At 52.7% G+C, this 17,319-nt stretch overlaps 1 protein-coding gene across 1 annotated transcript in view; it reads right to left on the bottom strand.

The window, feature by feature from the left end:
* Window positions 1–9,793, bottom strand: part of LOC135900969 (cyclohexanol dehydrogenase-like) — an 84,669-nt gene extending 74,876 nt beyond the window's left edge. Inside the window, exon 1 of the mRNA XM_070533721.1 lies at window positions 9,760–9,793. The gene's annotated coding sequence lies outside the window, so the exon portion shown is untranslated. The remainder of the gene's footprint in view (window positions 1–9,759) is intronic.
* Window positions 9,794–17,319: the final 7,526 nt, after the last annotated feature.

Below are 17,319 nucleotides of genomic sequence, written 5' to 3'. Positions count from 1 at the left end.
TGCTTCTCGACTCTTCTCAGCCAATTAGATAAGGCAAGTCGCTCAGTGTATGCAATGTTATTCGTTTTTCATGCAAACAAAAACGACCTCTTCTGAACGTGTAAAGCGTTTGATTAGTCTATTCAGACAACCCTGCGTGTGACTGCCAGATGCCTGCCTTGGCGGTTACGCAAATGTGACGTCAGGATATTGGAATAAAACATTTTGGAATAGTTTTATGTTATAGGGCCCCTGTTGCTTCTATCTCCTATGAAATGTTTTTCTTCTGAAACGGCCTCCTGCACATAAGTGGATGGAACCGAATGCCCACGGGTTAACAAGAAACGGGAAATTAACAAATGTTCTGTACAGTGAGTGCCCTGTCTTCTATAACTTCCGCGTAAATAATTTATCTAATAACGTTTCACATTGTCCAGCGTTACATCGAGTCTGGGAACCCTACCGTCCGGTGACGCTAGTAGTGAGAACCGTCCTGCAAAAGTAAAAAGTTCTAAGCGCAAAGCAAGGGCGAGAATGACTACTATGGCCGTAAGACCTGAAGTGGTACCGTGTATTAGCAGGGTCACCCACAACCTATGGAAGTTGGCAAGCAGGTTTGGAGTACCCCTTGTCTTGTCAGCCCCTTTTAAGCTGGCGCGGCTCTGCCCTCGCACCTCCCGTGATCCTAAAGGAAGGCAGGGCTGTGGCAAAAGCCATACTAAGCCGTATGCAACGGCTTGGTATGGACTCGTCCTACAGTCGCCCCCCCTTCAATTCACGCCGGTCGCCTTCCCCACGTCGCCGATCCATTTCCCCGATGGTTCGCGGACCCAGCCCAGCCCGAGAGGAAAACTAACAGTCGCAGTTCCCGTGGCAAAAACTGCGTTCACGTCGATTATTTCAAGGCCTCATTCTGCCACGGCGTACGAAATTGAACTGTCCGTAGACGGCGTCACCGTACACGCACTTATCGATACCGGAGCCGCCGTTGCTATTATTAGTAAGAAGCTTTGCCACAATTTGAGCAAAGTGACCATTCCCCTTACCTCTCTTTCTCTGCGTACGGCAACTTCGCATCGCATTCAGCCTTCAGCATCGTGCACAGCCCAGGTCATCATTCAAAGCGCTATGTATGTTATCGAATTAGTTGTCCTATCTCGTTCCTCGCACGACGTCATCCTTGGATGGGATTTCCTATCTGTCAATCAAGCTCTTATCGACTGCGCTCGTGCCGAACGTACGTTATCCGTACCGTGCTTTGACCCTGACGGCCATTATTCACCTAAAGTTGTTGCCGCCTCTGACATCGATATCGCACCTTCTCCGCCACTCTGGTTCCTGTGTCATGTAACTCTACTGCGAACTACGCCACGCGCACAAGTGGCCGCCGTCGGCCACTTGTGCGCGCCGCCGGAACTTTCTGCTTCCGTTTGCTGTCGTCGCTTTTTGCGAAGACTCTGCTGCCCTTTACGTCTGCAATCCGTCCGCCCGCCCATCATCCCTACTCCGTGGCGAGTGCCTGGGTAACTCTGAACCTTTCGATTGCGTTCTCCCAGCCACCATGTTTGGTGATACGGCATCACTTCCGATTTATGCCGTCACTCCTCCCGCCGCGACCGATGCCCCTGTAGACGTCTTCACTCGTGCCGTCGACGCAGAACTCAAACCTTCGCAGCACACAGAAATCATCAAAGTCCACCAACGTTTTCGTGCCTCATTTGACATTGACCAACCATCCTTGGAGCGAGCGTCCGCAGTCGTTCACTGTATCGACACCGGTCAACAAACACCATTGCGCCAGCGTCCGTATCGTGTGTCGGCTGCTGAACACCGTATCATCGACGAGCTTGTTGACGACATGCTGGAGCGTGGCATCACCCAGCCCTCTAACAGTCCCTGGGCGTCTCCGGTTGTCCTCGTTCAAAAAAAGATGGGTCCATTCGGTTCTGCGTCGACTATCGCCGGCTTAACAGAATAACGCGGAAAGATGTCTATCCTCTGCCGCGCATCGACGATGCCTTGGACAGTGAGGAGGGAGCGGAATTCTTTTCCTCGCTGGATCTTCGCTACGGGTACTGGCAAGTGCCGATGGCAGAGGCCAATCGCCAAAAGACAGCCTTTACAACACCTGATGGGCTATATGAATTTGCCGTCATGCCGTTCGGCCTCTGCAACGCACCTGCTACTTTCGAGCGAATGATGGACACCGTTCTTCGAGGGCTGAAGTGGAAAACGTGCCTCTGTTATTTAGATAACATTGTAGTTTTTTCCACCGACTTTGCGTCGCACGTCAGCCGCCTTGAGCAAGTTCTTGCGTGCCTCTCCACTGCAGGCATGCAACTACATCTGAAGAAATGCCACTTCGGCGCTCGCACGCTTACTATTCTTGGCCATGTAGTTTCAAAAGACGGTATTCTCCCGGACCCCACAAAACTTACCGCCGTATCCAAGTTTCCTAAACCAACCATCATGAATGAGCTTCGCAGCTTCATCGGCCTTTGCTCATATTTCCAACGCTTCGTCCGTAACTTCGCCTCTATCATCGCCCCCTTGACGCAGCTTCTCGCCGGAAGTTCTGACCTCTCAGCCTGGACCCCGGCGTGCCATGACGCATTCCGAGAACTGTGACGCGCTCTCACATCTCCTCCAGTACTGCGACACTTAGATCTCTCTGCTCCAACTGAGATCCATACGGACGCTAGCGGTGTCGGGCTCGGCGCTCTTCTCGCACAACGCAAGGATGGCTTCGAAGAGTACGTCGTTGTGTATGCCAGCCGCACCCTTACGAAAGCTGAGGCGATATCCTCGGTTGCTGAGAAGGAATGTCTGGCCATCATTTGGGCTATCGGAAAATGTCATCCTCATGTGTACGGGCGTCCATTTGACATCGTGACCGACCATCATGTCCTATGCTGGTCATCTTCACTAAAAGATCGAACTGATCGGCTCGCCCGTTGGGCATTGCACCTGCAAGAGTACGACATCCGCGTTATTTATCGGTGAGGCCGAAAGCATTTAGACGCAGACGCTCTATTCTGGTCACCCCTGCCCTCTGGTCCAGTCCACTCGTCTATTTCCACCTACGGAGCCTTCGCCCTCAATATTTCCGACATGCCGTCAGAGCAGCGCAGAGACATATGGATCTCTTCGCTTATTGACTTGCTGTCTAGCCAGTCGCCTGCGCCGATCTCGTGGGTGCTCCGTCGGCATGCTGCGCACTTCATCACTCGGGATAACTTGCTGTACCGCCGAAACTACAATTCGAGCGCGCGCAAGTGGTTGCTTGTTATACCCCGACACCTCCGCTCCGACATCTGCGCCACGTTCCACGACGATCCACAATGCTGCCACGCCGGTGTATTAAAAACATACTCTCGCCTCCAGCTTTGGTACTACTGGCGCGTTATGTACCGTTTCGTTCGCCGGTATGTCCGCTCATGCCTCATATGCCAAGACGCCTGGCGTTCTTCGGACGTGCCTCGCATGCGCTCCGCGATTTCTTCTCCTGGTTTTGGCATCTCGCCCGGGACATCCTCCAGTTTCTGCTACGGAGCTCCCGCAGGTGTAAGGACCTTCCTGACACCTCATTTGCCAGGACCTGCCGACCAACGTTTCACCAGGGCCTCATCTTTGCCCAGCCACGTGGCCACCGAGCTAAGCCCAACGCTCGGCGAAACGCCACCTCGGCCGCAGCGCGCAGCTGCACCTAGCGTCGCACCGGCGTCCGCTGCGCCGGCACTCGCTCCCGTTGTCTCGAAGCCGCCGATATTAAAAGTATAGTCGACGGTACACTCATCTCCCAACAAGTATTTGATGACGACCCTCGCTGGTCCCGAATTACCCAAGCCCAGCGTGCGGCGCATCCAAAGGAAGCCGTTTCAGCCACGAACGCCCACCTCAAGTCCGCCATGGCACCCCCGCCATCGTTGAAAACTCACCGCCTACGCCGTCACGTCCCGCTGCCTCGATTCCCAGCGGAAGACTACAAGACCCTCTTCCGCTCTGGAGGTGGCCTCTACCTCCGCACAACCACCAATGGGGCCCTCCTTGCCTCACTCTGTTCTAGTGCCAGCGTCGACTACGCTGCCGCCCATGCCGAGGACCGCTTACGCATAAACCCATACAACAACTCTTTCACCTTCAGTACGCCCTCGGAGCAACGCACCCGGCAGTACGTGTGAACCTCTGAGTCGCGTCTCGCCACCCAGCTGTACCCACTGCGCGCTTATGTGGCTGCACCCGATAATGCCCTCCGCAGCATAATCTACAAGGCCGTGGACAATCAAAAGCAAGAGGAGATAATCGAGGACCTGCAGGCTATGAATCCCAGCAGCACTGACGCCATTGCCGACGCAAGGCAGATGGGTCGCACCCGGTCCATGCTGATCACCTTCGTGCTCACGAAAGATCTCCCTCGCACCGTGGTGTTCAACTGCGGCCTGTTCATCTGTCACCCCTTCCGCCCCAAGGCTGATGCTTGTTTCAATTGTTGGAGCCATGGTCACCGCTCCGACGTATGTACCAAGCCCAGGTCCGGACGCTGCCCACGTTGCAGAGCTGTGCACGCGGCTCGAGACCCCCCTGACTGCACTCCTAAATGCATCTTGTGCAGCGGCACACATGTCATGGGGTCCCGCCCGTGTAAGCTCCGCATCGAACGGGGGGGTCTCTCCCCACTCGCATCCAGTCCCAAGTCAACGCCATCCGACTCAGCGCAGTCAACACCATCCGCCAAGGACACCCGCGCATCGCACCTCCGTCAACGAACCAGATCCTGATCAAGCCGGGACCGCAGTCCACGCCGCCGCTCCGTCTCATTTCCACCGCTACCGCGGCAAGACACCCCATCAACTGCTTCCCAGGTGAGCTGGCGATCGCAGCCTCAAACACCCGACCCCGAGAAAGAAAATCTCAAAGCTCAAATCGCAGCCCAGAGCAACGAGATTGTCCTACTAAAATAAACAGCTGCAGGCGCTGCTCGCGCGCCCACATCTCCCCACCTCTGCCCCTCACCAAACCTCACAACCCATCGCTCTCCAGACCCCACTGCCACCACCCCCTGCCCCTATGTCCGTCTCCTCTTCGGCCGCCTCTTCTCGTGCCGTCTCCCCCTCCCGCAGCCCTCCACATAAGAAGCGCTCTTCTACCGAACCTGCCCCCACTACGAAGATGGAGGCTGTCATCCTCCACATGGCCTCGTTCCTCGAGGCACATGAACGACGCATCATGGCCGCCATTACAGCTCTGCGTACGGACACGCAGAGCTGGATGGCTAAAATTAACAACCGCATGGCCGAAATTGAGGCCCGCCAGAGTTCCCTCGAGGCTGATCTTGCCCAGGTGACGATTAATGTCCCACCCCTCGTCCCCTCATCCTCATCTCCCAAGCACCCTGCACCATCAGGGGCACCTCGGCCTCAAGATGGCCAGACACCCCCCGCACCTTAATTTCTGGCAGTGGAACTGCCGCGGCTTCCGCGCAAAGCGGAACATGCTGCAGCTCCACCTCCAGAACAACCCTCCTTCCGACGTCCCCGCTATCATCGCCCTTCAAGAAACCTTTCCCCCAGTGAAACTACGTGAATACACAGCTTTCTACCCTGCTTCCCCTTCACCTCCGAACGTTGTCACGCTAGTTCATCGTGCCTACATGGCAATCGAACATCCGCTCGACGTTCCGGAGTGCACTCACCTCTTCTTGGAATTCCTTCCCCGGCGGCGGCAAGATGCCAGCCTCTTTGTCCTTAATGCATACAGCACCCCCCCCCCCGCCCGTACATGCGCAGCTCCCCTCCTCCTCCTTCTCCGCAAGGCCATATCGCGCGCGAGCCGGAACGCGCTCCTAATTCGTGGGGATTTCAACGCTCATTACGTAAGTTGGGGCTACCCCAAGAACTGCAGGAAGGGCCTGGCAATATGGACCTTCTTGCAGAACGAACAGTTGACCGTCCTTAACGATTTCTCGGAACCCACCTGCATTGGCTCCAGCGTACAATGGAACATTAATCCGGACCCATCCATCTGCAAAAATATCCCGGACGCGGTGTGGACGAACACCTGGGTCTCTCTCGGTAGCTACCACTATATCCTGTCCGTCTCTTTCTGCTTTCCCACCCTATCTTCTTCCCGCAAGCGTCTGGTGCTGGTGGTGGACTGGGATCGCTTACGCCAGTCGCGGCAACAAGCCTCCACCTCCATCTCAGACCTTTTTCAGTTCACCACTAACTTGCTTCAGGATGTTTCCTCTGCCACCGCCACCGCCCCCACCCCTCCTCACTCCTACACAGCTGATAGTCGCCTCCTGCACGTCTGGGAGGCGTATCATTCCCTGCACCACCGGTGGCTTTCCCAGAAACACAACCGCTCACTGCGCCTCCGCCTTGCTCGCCTGGCCATTGACATGGAGGAGCACTGCTCCCCTCTCACCAGACAGCAGTGGGGCTAGGCCTGCGAGCGCATGGCCGGTAACCTCGGGCTGAGGGATACGTGGGTTCTCCTACGTGTCCTCCTTGACCCGTCGCATTCCAAGGCCATGCACCGCAGGTACGTCACGCGCCTCCTTCACTCATCTCCACTCTCTGATTCCGACTTTCTTCTTGCTCCGTGATCACTAACTCTACACCAACCCCCCTTCCTCTCTCCCTTCATACACCGGCAACCCTAATTCTGCGCTTGACGCAGATATCACCCTGGACGAGGTTCGTGCCACGCTGCATAAGCTCCGCACCACCTCCACACCGGGGGCCGACCAAATCTCTAACAAGGCCCTCCGTAATCTGGACACCCCAACCCTCGAGATCATCACTGACCTCTTTAACAAACATTGGCATGAAAGCACTCTGCCTTCCGAGTGGACCCACGCTAAGGTAACTTTCATCCCCAAACCTGGCAAACCAATAGACATCCAAAATCTCCAGCCTGTTTCCCTCACTTGTCTCGGTAAGCTCTTAGAGCAGAAAAACAGTTCTAATGTGAGGGATTTAGCTTTCTTGACATTACAAACAACCCTATCAACATTATGTCTTGACAAGAGGTCAACCGCACGTTGCTTAACTACCGAAGGCTTGAGTTTGACTGGTTGCAAGCAACGTGCGGTTGACCTCTTGTCAAGACATAATCTTGATAGGCTTGTTTGTAATGTCAAGAACGCTAAGTCCCTCACATTAGAACTGTTTTTCTCGGCCAAGACCCATAAACAAGAAATTCCTTTTCGTGCTATAGTGTCAGAGAAAGAGACGTGGCAGGTCTGTGTCGCTAGTTACCTACAGAACTGCCTAGCTTCACTAATTTTTTCAGATCCCTTTTGCCTACGTAATTCTCAGGCGCTAGTTCACTATTTAAGAGAGGAGAATCCGGGTGATTGTACTGCTTTTAGTATGGATATCGAAGACCTGTATTATTCCTTGCCGCATGACGGGTTGCTAAATTCCTTAAATGAGTGCATTAAAGAACAAGTGCAAGAGTCGGCTTTTATTGACAGATGCGGTGGTTCCACGGGAGCTTTTCTAGAAATTCTTTCAATGTACTTGAAGTCGACGCTGATTGGGTGGAGAGATAGCGTTTTTCTGCAGAAATCAGGCATTTGCATTGGCTCAAAGGTTGCCCCTATTCTTAGCAACATTTACCTGAGTAAGGTTGACAACTGCTTAGAGAAAGCCTTAGGTGATAGCGTTATCAAGATATTTCGTTACGTTGATGATTACCTGATTTTCTGCAATAGGGAAGAATTAGACTCGGCTGCTACCTCAGTAAGTGAGAAATTTAAACTTTATGGGGGAGGATTAAAGTTTACCAAGGAATTACCTCAGCGACGCGTAATTCAGTTTCTTGACATTTCCTTGATCTTCGAACAAAATCATGTTTGTTGGCAGTACTCCCCAAGATCTTCGAAGCCGTTGCTAAACTTTCAATCCAAGCATTCTAAATTAGTAAAAAACGGAATCGCCATGTCGTGCCTTAAGTCTTCCCTCACAAGATCCTGCATGCACAAAATGAGCGCCAGTTTTAATGCGCAGGTCCGGCGCCTATTAGAGGCAGGTGATCCTAATGTAGCGGTGGCCACTGTAGCTGAGCGCCTAAAGAAGTCGGTTTCCAGGGGGACGGACGTAATCACAGAAAGAAGCAATCGCAAAAAAAGAGTAGTGGCTATTCCGTATATTCATTCAGTGTCGCACAGGCTTAAAAAAGTTGCTAGTAGATATGATGTTAATGTTGCTTTCACTGCTCCCAATAAGCTAGGTAAGATATGCGCTGCCGTACAGAATAAAAAGGAGCGGGTTAAAGGCAAAAAAACGAACAGATATTTGTCCAGTGAAGCACAATAAGAACAACAGTTTTACAGAATGCCGTATGGGTGTGGTATATCAAATTCCCCTTAGCTGTGGCCAGTTCTACGTAGGGCAAACGGGACGGTGTATCAATCAGAGGCTAATGGAGCATAAAAGGTCGTTAACCGGTGGATCGCCTTCTAATCTTTCGCTACATTGCCGAGATTGTAACTGCAAGCCAAAGTTGGATGAATGCGCGATACTGTACAGGCATAAGAATGAAGATACGCGTCTTATGGTAGAGGCATGGCATATCTATAATGGTGGAAGTGCGTGCGTGAGTCAGCCTTCGATTACTTTACATAAGGAAGTGATTAAGTGCCTTAACAGTTATCTCTCACGTAGACCAGCGCGTGTACCCGATTGACACGTGGTGTTACCATTCCTGAGCATGCGCAGATGAGTTTTGTGTCTTCTTTCATTTTTCGCCTCAGTGCTCCCTTCAGTTGATAGTCGGCGTTCGTGTTGTCCACTTCTCTACTCTTGTGTCCTGTCTGCACGCCTCACTTCTAGTTTGCATAATGAATCCTTACCAACTAGCTCAGCTTTCTGTCGTTCTATGCCTACTACAGGCGCTTTGTCAAGGACTTTTCACGCATCGCTGAGCAGCTGACACATCTAACTAAATCTGATGTCAAGTTCAAGTGGGGAAACACCCAAGAGCGACGCATTTCAAGAAATGAAACGATGCATGCAGTCGCCGCCTGTACTTGCGCACTTCGATGAGGACGCCGATACGGAAATCCACACTGACGCCAGTAGCCTAGGCCTCGGTGCTGTCCTAGTTCAGAGGAAAGACGGACTTGAACGGGGGATAGCTTACCCTAGCCGGTCACCGTCAAAAGCGAAAGGCAATCAATCCACAAACGAAAAAGAATGCCTCGCCATCATTTGGGCTACAGGAAAATTCTGCCCTTACCTATACCGCAGGTCATTCAATGTCCTCAGCGACCATCACGGGTTGTGTTGACTTGCGAACTTAAAAGACCCTTCGGGATGGCTGGCGCGGTGGAGCCTCAGATTCACAGAATAGGACATCCCTGTGCCCTACAAGTTCGGACGAAAACACTCAGATGCCGATTGCCTATCACGCGCCTCCCATTGACCCGCCATCGCGAGATGACGAGGATGACGACGCCTTCCTTGGAACAATAAACGCGGAAAACATTGCTGAACAGCAACGAGTAGACCCGGATTTAAAAAGCCTCGTCGAGTATTTGTAAGGGCACACCGACGTTGTCCTAGGGCATTTACGCGAGGATTGTCTTCGTTCGCGCTTGAAAACAACCTACTCGTCAAGAACGTCTCAACATTCCGCGCCAACTACCTTCTTGTGGTTCCCTCAGCGCTGCGTCCAAAAATACTGCACGCACTACATGACGATCCGACCACTGGGTACCTTGCATTCTCCCGGACGCTATCGAGGATACAGGAAAAGTATCATTGGCCGCACCTGACCGCCGACGTCGCCCGTTACGTCAAGACATGCCGAGACTGTCAGCGACGTAAGACACCACCGACAAGGCCACCGGGATTACTACAGCCGATCGAGCCCCCTTGCCGACTATCTCAACAGATCGGGATGAACTTGTTGGGGGCCCTTTCCGACGTCAACAACCGGAAATAAGTGGATCGTCGTGGCGACGAACTACCTCACTCGCTACGCTGAAACGAAAGCTTTGCCAAAAGGCAGCGCAGCCGAAGTGGCAAAATTCTTTGCCGAGAACATCATCCTGCGATATGGCGCTCCTGAAGTTCTTATCACTGACAGAGCAGCGGCCTTTAAGGCGGAGCTCACCCAAGCGATTCTGCAATACAGCCACACAAGCCACAGGAGGACAACTGCCTACCACCCGCAGACGAACGGTCTTACGGAGCACCTGAATAAAAAAAATTAAATTATGGGATTTTACGCGCCAAAACCACTTTCTGATTATGAGGCACGCCGTAGTGGAAGACTCCGGAAATTTCGACCACCCGGGGTTCTTTAACGTGCACCCAAATCTAAGTACACGGGTGTTTGCGCATTTTTCCCCCATCGATATGCGGCGCCATGGCCGGGATTCGATCCCGCGACCTCGCCTGAATAAGACCCTCGCCGACATGCTACCAGTGTACGTCGATGTCGAACACAAGAGCTGGCATGCCGTCCTGCCGTACGTAACCTTTGCTTACAACACGACGGTGCAAGAAACAACACAGATCACGCTGTTCAAGCTAATTTGAACCCGACGAGGAACCCGACGACGACTCTCGACGCCATACCTCCACACGTCACCGATGAACAGAATCTTGAAGTCACCACCTGTCTCCAGCACGCCGAAGACGCCTGACAGCTCGCCTGCCTGCTGATCAAGAAATAGCAGAGGACCGACAGCCGGCACTTTAACCTTCCATGACCCTACGTGAAGTGCATACCAGGCGACGGCGCTTGGGTTTGGACCCCGATACGCTGATGAGGACTTAGTGAGAAGCTTTTACGCCGCTATTTCGGCCCTACACGATGATCCGACGCATTGGCGCACTAGCCTATGAGGTCGTACCAGATGGCATTTGGCTATCACAGCGGCGCCGCTCACAACCTGAAATAATCCACGTTGTGCGACTTAAGCCGTTTTACCAACGCTAATGAACTTTGAGACTTTGCGTAGCTGAGCTTTGGACTTTCCTTTCTTTTGGGACGGTTTTGCTTTGGGCTTCATTTCTCTTCGTTTTGTTGCTTTTAATAAGTGTCCTTTTGTGTTTCGCTCTCTGATAATTGTAGCATCGGGACGGCTTTTTTTAAGAGGGGGGTGTTGACACGTGCACTTCCTTATCTTTATCGAGTGACCGTGTTTCACCGCCTAACAAATGTTATCGCTCAGCGCAGGACGCGCTTGCATGTATAGGAAGTTTCTCGAAAGTTATCGATGGTCCTATCCGCTGTCTGTTGTCACTGAACCTTGTGCAATCTGATTTCATCGCGCGACGCGAATGATGTAGAACCTTCTGAAAGACACGCGGGTCCCAGCGATTACTCTGGAACCTCTGGTGGCTGATTTATAAAAGTCGACGCGCTTGACCCGCTGATCAAATTTTCGCCGATCGCCGAGTGTGTACGCCGCTATCGTTGTTCCATAGAGAAAGGAATACAACAAGAGCAGACACTCCCATAGAGCCCAGCAGCCGAATTGACTGCAGCGCACCAAGCCGTGGGTGTCAAAACCTGAAGCACACTTCCGGTTTCGGTTTTGTGCGCGCGCGTTTTGAATACTAGCTGGTGCGCGTCACGCCGGCTCCTTTTTTTTGCATTTGCAGCAAATATTTATATATTGTTACGGTGAAGTGAAGGAAGACGTTGAGTTGGACTAGAGAAAGACGAAGTCTGGCGGTTGCCTGAACGCCATATCCATCATTTGTAAATATAAGTTATTTTACACTCGTGGGCCTGCTTTCTTCCCGCAACATTTTGGTGGAAGGTGCGGGGTACCACCACGGAACTTCGCAGCGGACGTCATCTACCTGCTGCCACAATGGCAAATCAACCGACACAAGCGACAATGCCTCGGCAGCCCGTGCCCACGGTCATCCTCACTCACCCACGGGACCCGGGACCATTTTGTGGCACGGACAACGTCGACGTCGAGGACTGGCTTACGATGTACGAGCGAGTGTGCGACAACAACAGGTGGGATCCTACAATGATGCTTGCAAACGTCATATTTTATCTGAAGGGAACTGCGAAGCAATGGTATGACACACATGAAGCTGACCTAACGAGCTGGGATGTTTGCAAAGAAAAAATGCGAGACCTGTTCGGCAGACCTGTCGGTCGTCAGCTGGCAGCTAAAAAAGAACTTGCGTGCCGCGCTCAGACGTCCACAGAATCCTATGTCGTGTACATACAGGATGTGCTGGCCCTCTGTCGCAAGGCTGATGACAACATGACCGAGGCAGACAAGGTTGGCCATATATTGAAAGGTATTGCAGACGATGCCTTCAATCTCTTGATGTGTAAGGATTGTGCCACTGTGGATGCAATTATTAAGGAGTGCCGGCGCTTCGAACAAGCGAAGGGCCGCCGCGTCACTCAAACTTTCGACCGGTTGCCCAATACCGCCGCGACATCTTCTTGCGAAGACCCGCCGCGGTTCGTTCAGCCCGCAGGACCGGAAGAAATAACGCGCATCGTTCGCCGTGAGCTTGAGGCCATGGCCCCGGCTCCCGTTCGTTCAGACTGTCGGGAAAGCGTACCCGCTATCTCCCTTATACAAGCGGTCGTTCGGGAGGAAATAGCAAGTTTGGGCATTCCATCTCTCTGCTCAGTCCGCCATACCAACCCCTACCAAATTTCTCCGACCGCTCGCTCCCGGACGCAAAGCTTTCCACCACTCCGTCGCAACCCAGCTGAATGGCGCACAGCGGATGATAAACCCATCTGTTTTAATTGTTCCGGTATTGGACACATCGCCCGTCATTGCCGCAACCACTGGTCGTCGCCTCCTCGGTGGTCGTCTCCGAGTCACTACAGCCAAGTACCCGACAATCGCACTTTCTCGCCCTATACGCCGACTAGGAACATCAACGCCGACAGTGCTCCACCAAGATCCAGCCGATCCCCGTCTCCGCAAGGTCGCAGGTCCCGTTCGCCTCTCGTTCACCGCTCTTCGTCCCCTTCTGCAACCGGTCGCTTCGCTTCGGGAAACTAGGCGGTGCAGCTCCCGGAGGTGAAGCTGCAACTCCGACCCGGCCCACAAATCCTCTATTGACCCTGCCTACATGTGGAAACTTGCTGGACATTGAAGTCGATGGCGTTCCTGTTAGATCTCTCGTTGATACAGGAGCGCAGCTTTCAGTTATGAGCGCTGCTCTCCGCCGCCGGCTCAAAAAGGTTCTGACCCCCGCCGTACCGTGCACCGTGCGAGTCGCCGATGGGAGTACGTCACCTGTCCTTGGAATGTGCACAGCACGTGTGACCATTGGGGGCCATTATACCGTTGTTCTATTTATCGTCCTTGAACACTGCCCACACGACCTAATTCTCGGCCTCGACTTCCTTTCGAAACACTCTGCCCAAATTGACTGCTCCGCAGGTGTTGTACAGTTGGACCTGCCGCTTCCTGCCGACGCAACCACTTGTGCTCCACACCGCTTATGTGCTGCTGAATTTGCAAGGCTGTCTCCACAGGCTGCTACAAATGTCCTGCTGACGCCCTGTCCTCCCGTACCTGATGGCGAGTACGTCCTGTCGCCGCTTACTGACGTGGTTTTGTCGCGTAATATTGCCCTACCGAGCACCTTAATTCGGATCCGCGAAAACTGCGCTCGCGTGCCCATCCTCAATTTTGGGTTCTCGTCACATGTTTTGCCACACGGTATCGCCATAGCGCATATCACTCCTTTGGAAGAATTTCAGATTTCTTTTTTGACCTCTGAATCCTTCCTCAGTACGCACGGACCTTTGTCATCCACTCCTTCGTACTCGACGCCTGCGGACGATGTTTCTAAGATGATCGCCCCCGACCTTCCTTCCGAGCAAACGACAGCTCTTCGTCATCTCCTGTCATCTTATCGGGACATCTTTGATTTGGACGACCGTCCACTTGGCCAGACATCTGTTGTCACGCATCGCATCAACACCGGTGACGCCAGCCCCATTCATAGGCGGCCATATCGTGTCTCGGCAACAGAAAGGGCCATCATACAGAAAGAAGTAGACAGGATGATGGACAAGGACATCATTGAACCCTCCAGTAGCCCGTGGGCATCACCGGTTGTCTTAGTAAAGAAAAAAGATAACTCGTGGCGCTTCTGCGTTGACTACCGTCACCTCAACCGGATAACAAAGAAGGATGTTTATCCCTTGCCTCGCATTGATGACGCTCTTGACTGCCTTCACGGATCCCAATACTTTTCATCAATTGACCTCCGCTCCGGCTATTGGCAGATTAGCGTCGATGAGATGGACCGCGAGAAAACCGCCTTTGTCACACCGGACGGTCTGTACCAATTTAAAGTCATGCCCTTTGGATTATGCAATGCGCCAGCTACATTCGAGCGCATGATGGACTCTCTCTTGCGCGGCTTGAAGTGGTCTACATGCCTGTGTTACCTCGACGATGTGATTGTGTTTTCGCCGAACTTTGAGAGCCACCTGCGGCGCCTCACTACCATACTCTCCGTGTTTCGCAGGGCTGGCCTTCAGCTAAACTCCTCCAAGTGCCATTTCGGTCGCCGTGAAATTAACATGCTTGGTCATCTCGTCAACGCCGCCGGAATCCAACCTGATCCACAGAAAGTTCACGCCGTGCGAAATTTTCCTGTACCTTGTTCAACGAACGATGTCCGTAGTTTTCTGGGCTTATGCTCTTATTTTCGGCGATTTGTGAAAAATTTTGCGGACATCGCTCACCCTCTCACTGACCTTCTTAAGAAAGACGCCTCTTTCTCTTGGGGACCGCTACAGGAGAAAGCCTTCTCTACCCTGATTGAGCGGCTTACCACTTCCCCGATTCTCTCCCACTTTGACCCTTCTGCACCCACTGAAGTACGAACTGACGCGAGTGGTCATGGCATCGGCGCTGTCCTCGCTCAGCGTCAACAGGGCCAAGACCGTGTCATCGCTTACGCTAGCCGCCGCCTTTCCACGCCCGAGCGAAATTACTCCATTACTGAGAGAGAATGTCTCGCGCTCGTATGGGCGGTCGCGAAATTTCGCCCGTACCTTTTCGGTCGGAGCTTCTGCGTTGTCACCGACCATCACGCCCTCTGCTGGCTCTCCTCTTTGAAGGACCCAACTGGACGACTTGCACGTTGGGCATTGCGCCTACAAGAATATACATTTTCTATTATATATAAGTCAGGACGCCTGCATAAAGACGCTGACTGCCTGTCCCGCAATCCCGTGGATCCACCGGACGATACCGATGCCGACTCGGACATCAGTATTCTGTCCCTCTCCGGCTTCCTCCACATTGGCGACGAGCAGCGCAAGGATCCTGTTCTTCGAACACTTATGGACCGCCTAAGCTTCTCGCCCAATGACCCGTCCCTTCGGATGTTCACCTTGCGCGATGGAACTTTATACCGTCGTAGCGTTCGTCCTGACGGCCCGGAGCTCCTCCTAGTCGTCCCCAAGCACCTTCGACTCACCGTGCTCCAGCAACTTCATGACGCTCCTACTGCTGGACATCTGGGCGTCACTCGTACTTACGACCACCTGCGGCGCCGCTTCTTCTGGCCTGGCATTTATCGCTCTGTGCGCCGTTATGTCGCTTCTTGCGACCTGTGTCAGCGCCGGAAGACGCCTGCTATGCCTCCCGCTGGTTTGCTTCAACCCATTGATATACCTACAGAGCCCTTCTTCCGTGTGGGCCTCGACCTCCTTGGTCCGTTTCCAATTTCCATCAAAGGAAACAAATGGATTGCTGTAGCAACCGATTATGCCACTGGATATGCCATCGCACGAGCCCTGCCAACCAGCTGCGCTACAGATGTCGCCGACTTCTTACTAAAAGACGTCATCCTGCACCACGGCGCCCCTCGCCAGTTGCTGACGGATCGCGGCCGCTACTTTCTATCGAAGGTCGTTGATGATCTGCTCCGCTCCTGTTCTACAGAACATCGGATTGCTACCGCGTACCACCCTCAAACCAACGGCCTCACCGAGCGACTCAACCGCACACTCACTGAAATGCTCGCCATGTACGTCTCCAACGATCACCGCGACTGGGACGTCGCTTTACCATACGTCACTTTCGCATACAACTCGTCCCGTCACGACACTGCCGGATTTTCACCATTTTTCCTTTTGTACGGCCGCGACCCCACCTTGCCTTTTGACACGTTGCTACCTTCCGCAGTACAGTCACCCAGCACTGCTTACGCTCGCGAGGCTATTGACTTAGCCGCCCAGGCCCGAGATGTCGCCCGTCATCGCCTCACAGTCTCGCAAGCTTCTCAAAAGCGACGCTACGACCTTCGGCACCGAGACCACCATTTTTCACCTGGTTCCCTTGTCCTTCTCTGGACGCCTTCACGTCGTGTCGGCTTGTCGGAAAAATTACTGTCCCGTTTTTCTGGTCCGTACCAGATCTTACGCCAACTGTCCGACGTGACCTACGAGATCGCCCCACTCGGTCAGCCTTCCTTGCCTCCCAACTTAACCAGTGATGTTGTTCACGTCACCAGGCTCAAGCCCTATGTCCCCCCAATAAGTGAGGCTGTTTAACTTGCACCGGGACGGAGCTCCCCCACCGGGAGGGTGATGTTACGGTGAAGTGAAGGAAGACGTTGAGTTGGACTAGAGAAAGACGAAGTCTGGCGGTTGCCTGAACGCCATATCCATCATTTGTAAATATAAGTTATTTTACACTCGTGGGCCTGCTTTCTTCCCGCAACAATATATTTTTTTCTTTATGAAATATTTATTTGCAAATCATTTTGTTAAGTAATATTGATTGCGAACGATCTTCACAAGCCTCCATTGAATATGTGCCACGTGCAATTTCATAATGTCGCAAGACACCTTGTGAAATGAGGAAAAATTAATGTTAATTTTGTTCTTTATGAATGCTCATCGCGGGCTTTTTGTGCATTCATCCAACGTTGTGGCACCAGGTAAGCAGCAGTAGTTTCCGCAGGAAGCTCCACCAGACGATGTGAGCTGAAAAAAATTACAAGCGTTATTTTGGTATTAACATGCAAGAATAATGACTGTAGAGGCGAAATGTGCGAAAATGGTGAGCGGGCGGCATTGCAAACAAAAGAAGTTTGTATTTGCACACACGGCGTAGAAAATACCCGACTCATCCCAAGCAATACCTTACATACCACAAACACATTCCAATCATTCCCCTCTTCCCAATACTTATTTCCTGCACTTTAATAGCGCGAATGCGCGGGCAACGTCGCGTTTCGCGAACTTGGCTACAACCGACGCGATAGTACCCTACGAATACACAGTGGTGGTTACAAAACAGGCTCTCAACCAGAGCATGCTGGACGCTCGCAGAATTCCTTCTACTCGCACTCA

This window comes from Dermacentor albipictus, chromosome 2 (genome assembly GCF_038994185.2).
Source record: "Dermacentor albipictus isolate Rhodes 1998 colony chromosome 2, USDA_Dalb.pri_finalv2, whole genome shotgun sequence".
NCBI classification, from domain to species: Eukaryota; Metazoa; Arthropoda; class Arachnida; order Ixodida; family Ixodidae; genus Dermacentor; species Dermacentor albipictus.
Note: the sequence above shows the minus strand (reverse complement) of the source record. Positions and strands in the feature narration are given on the sequence as shown.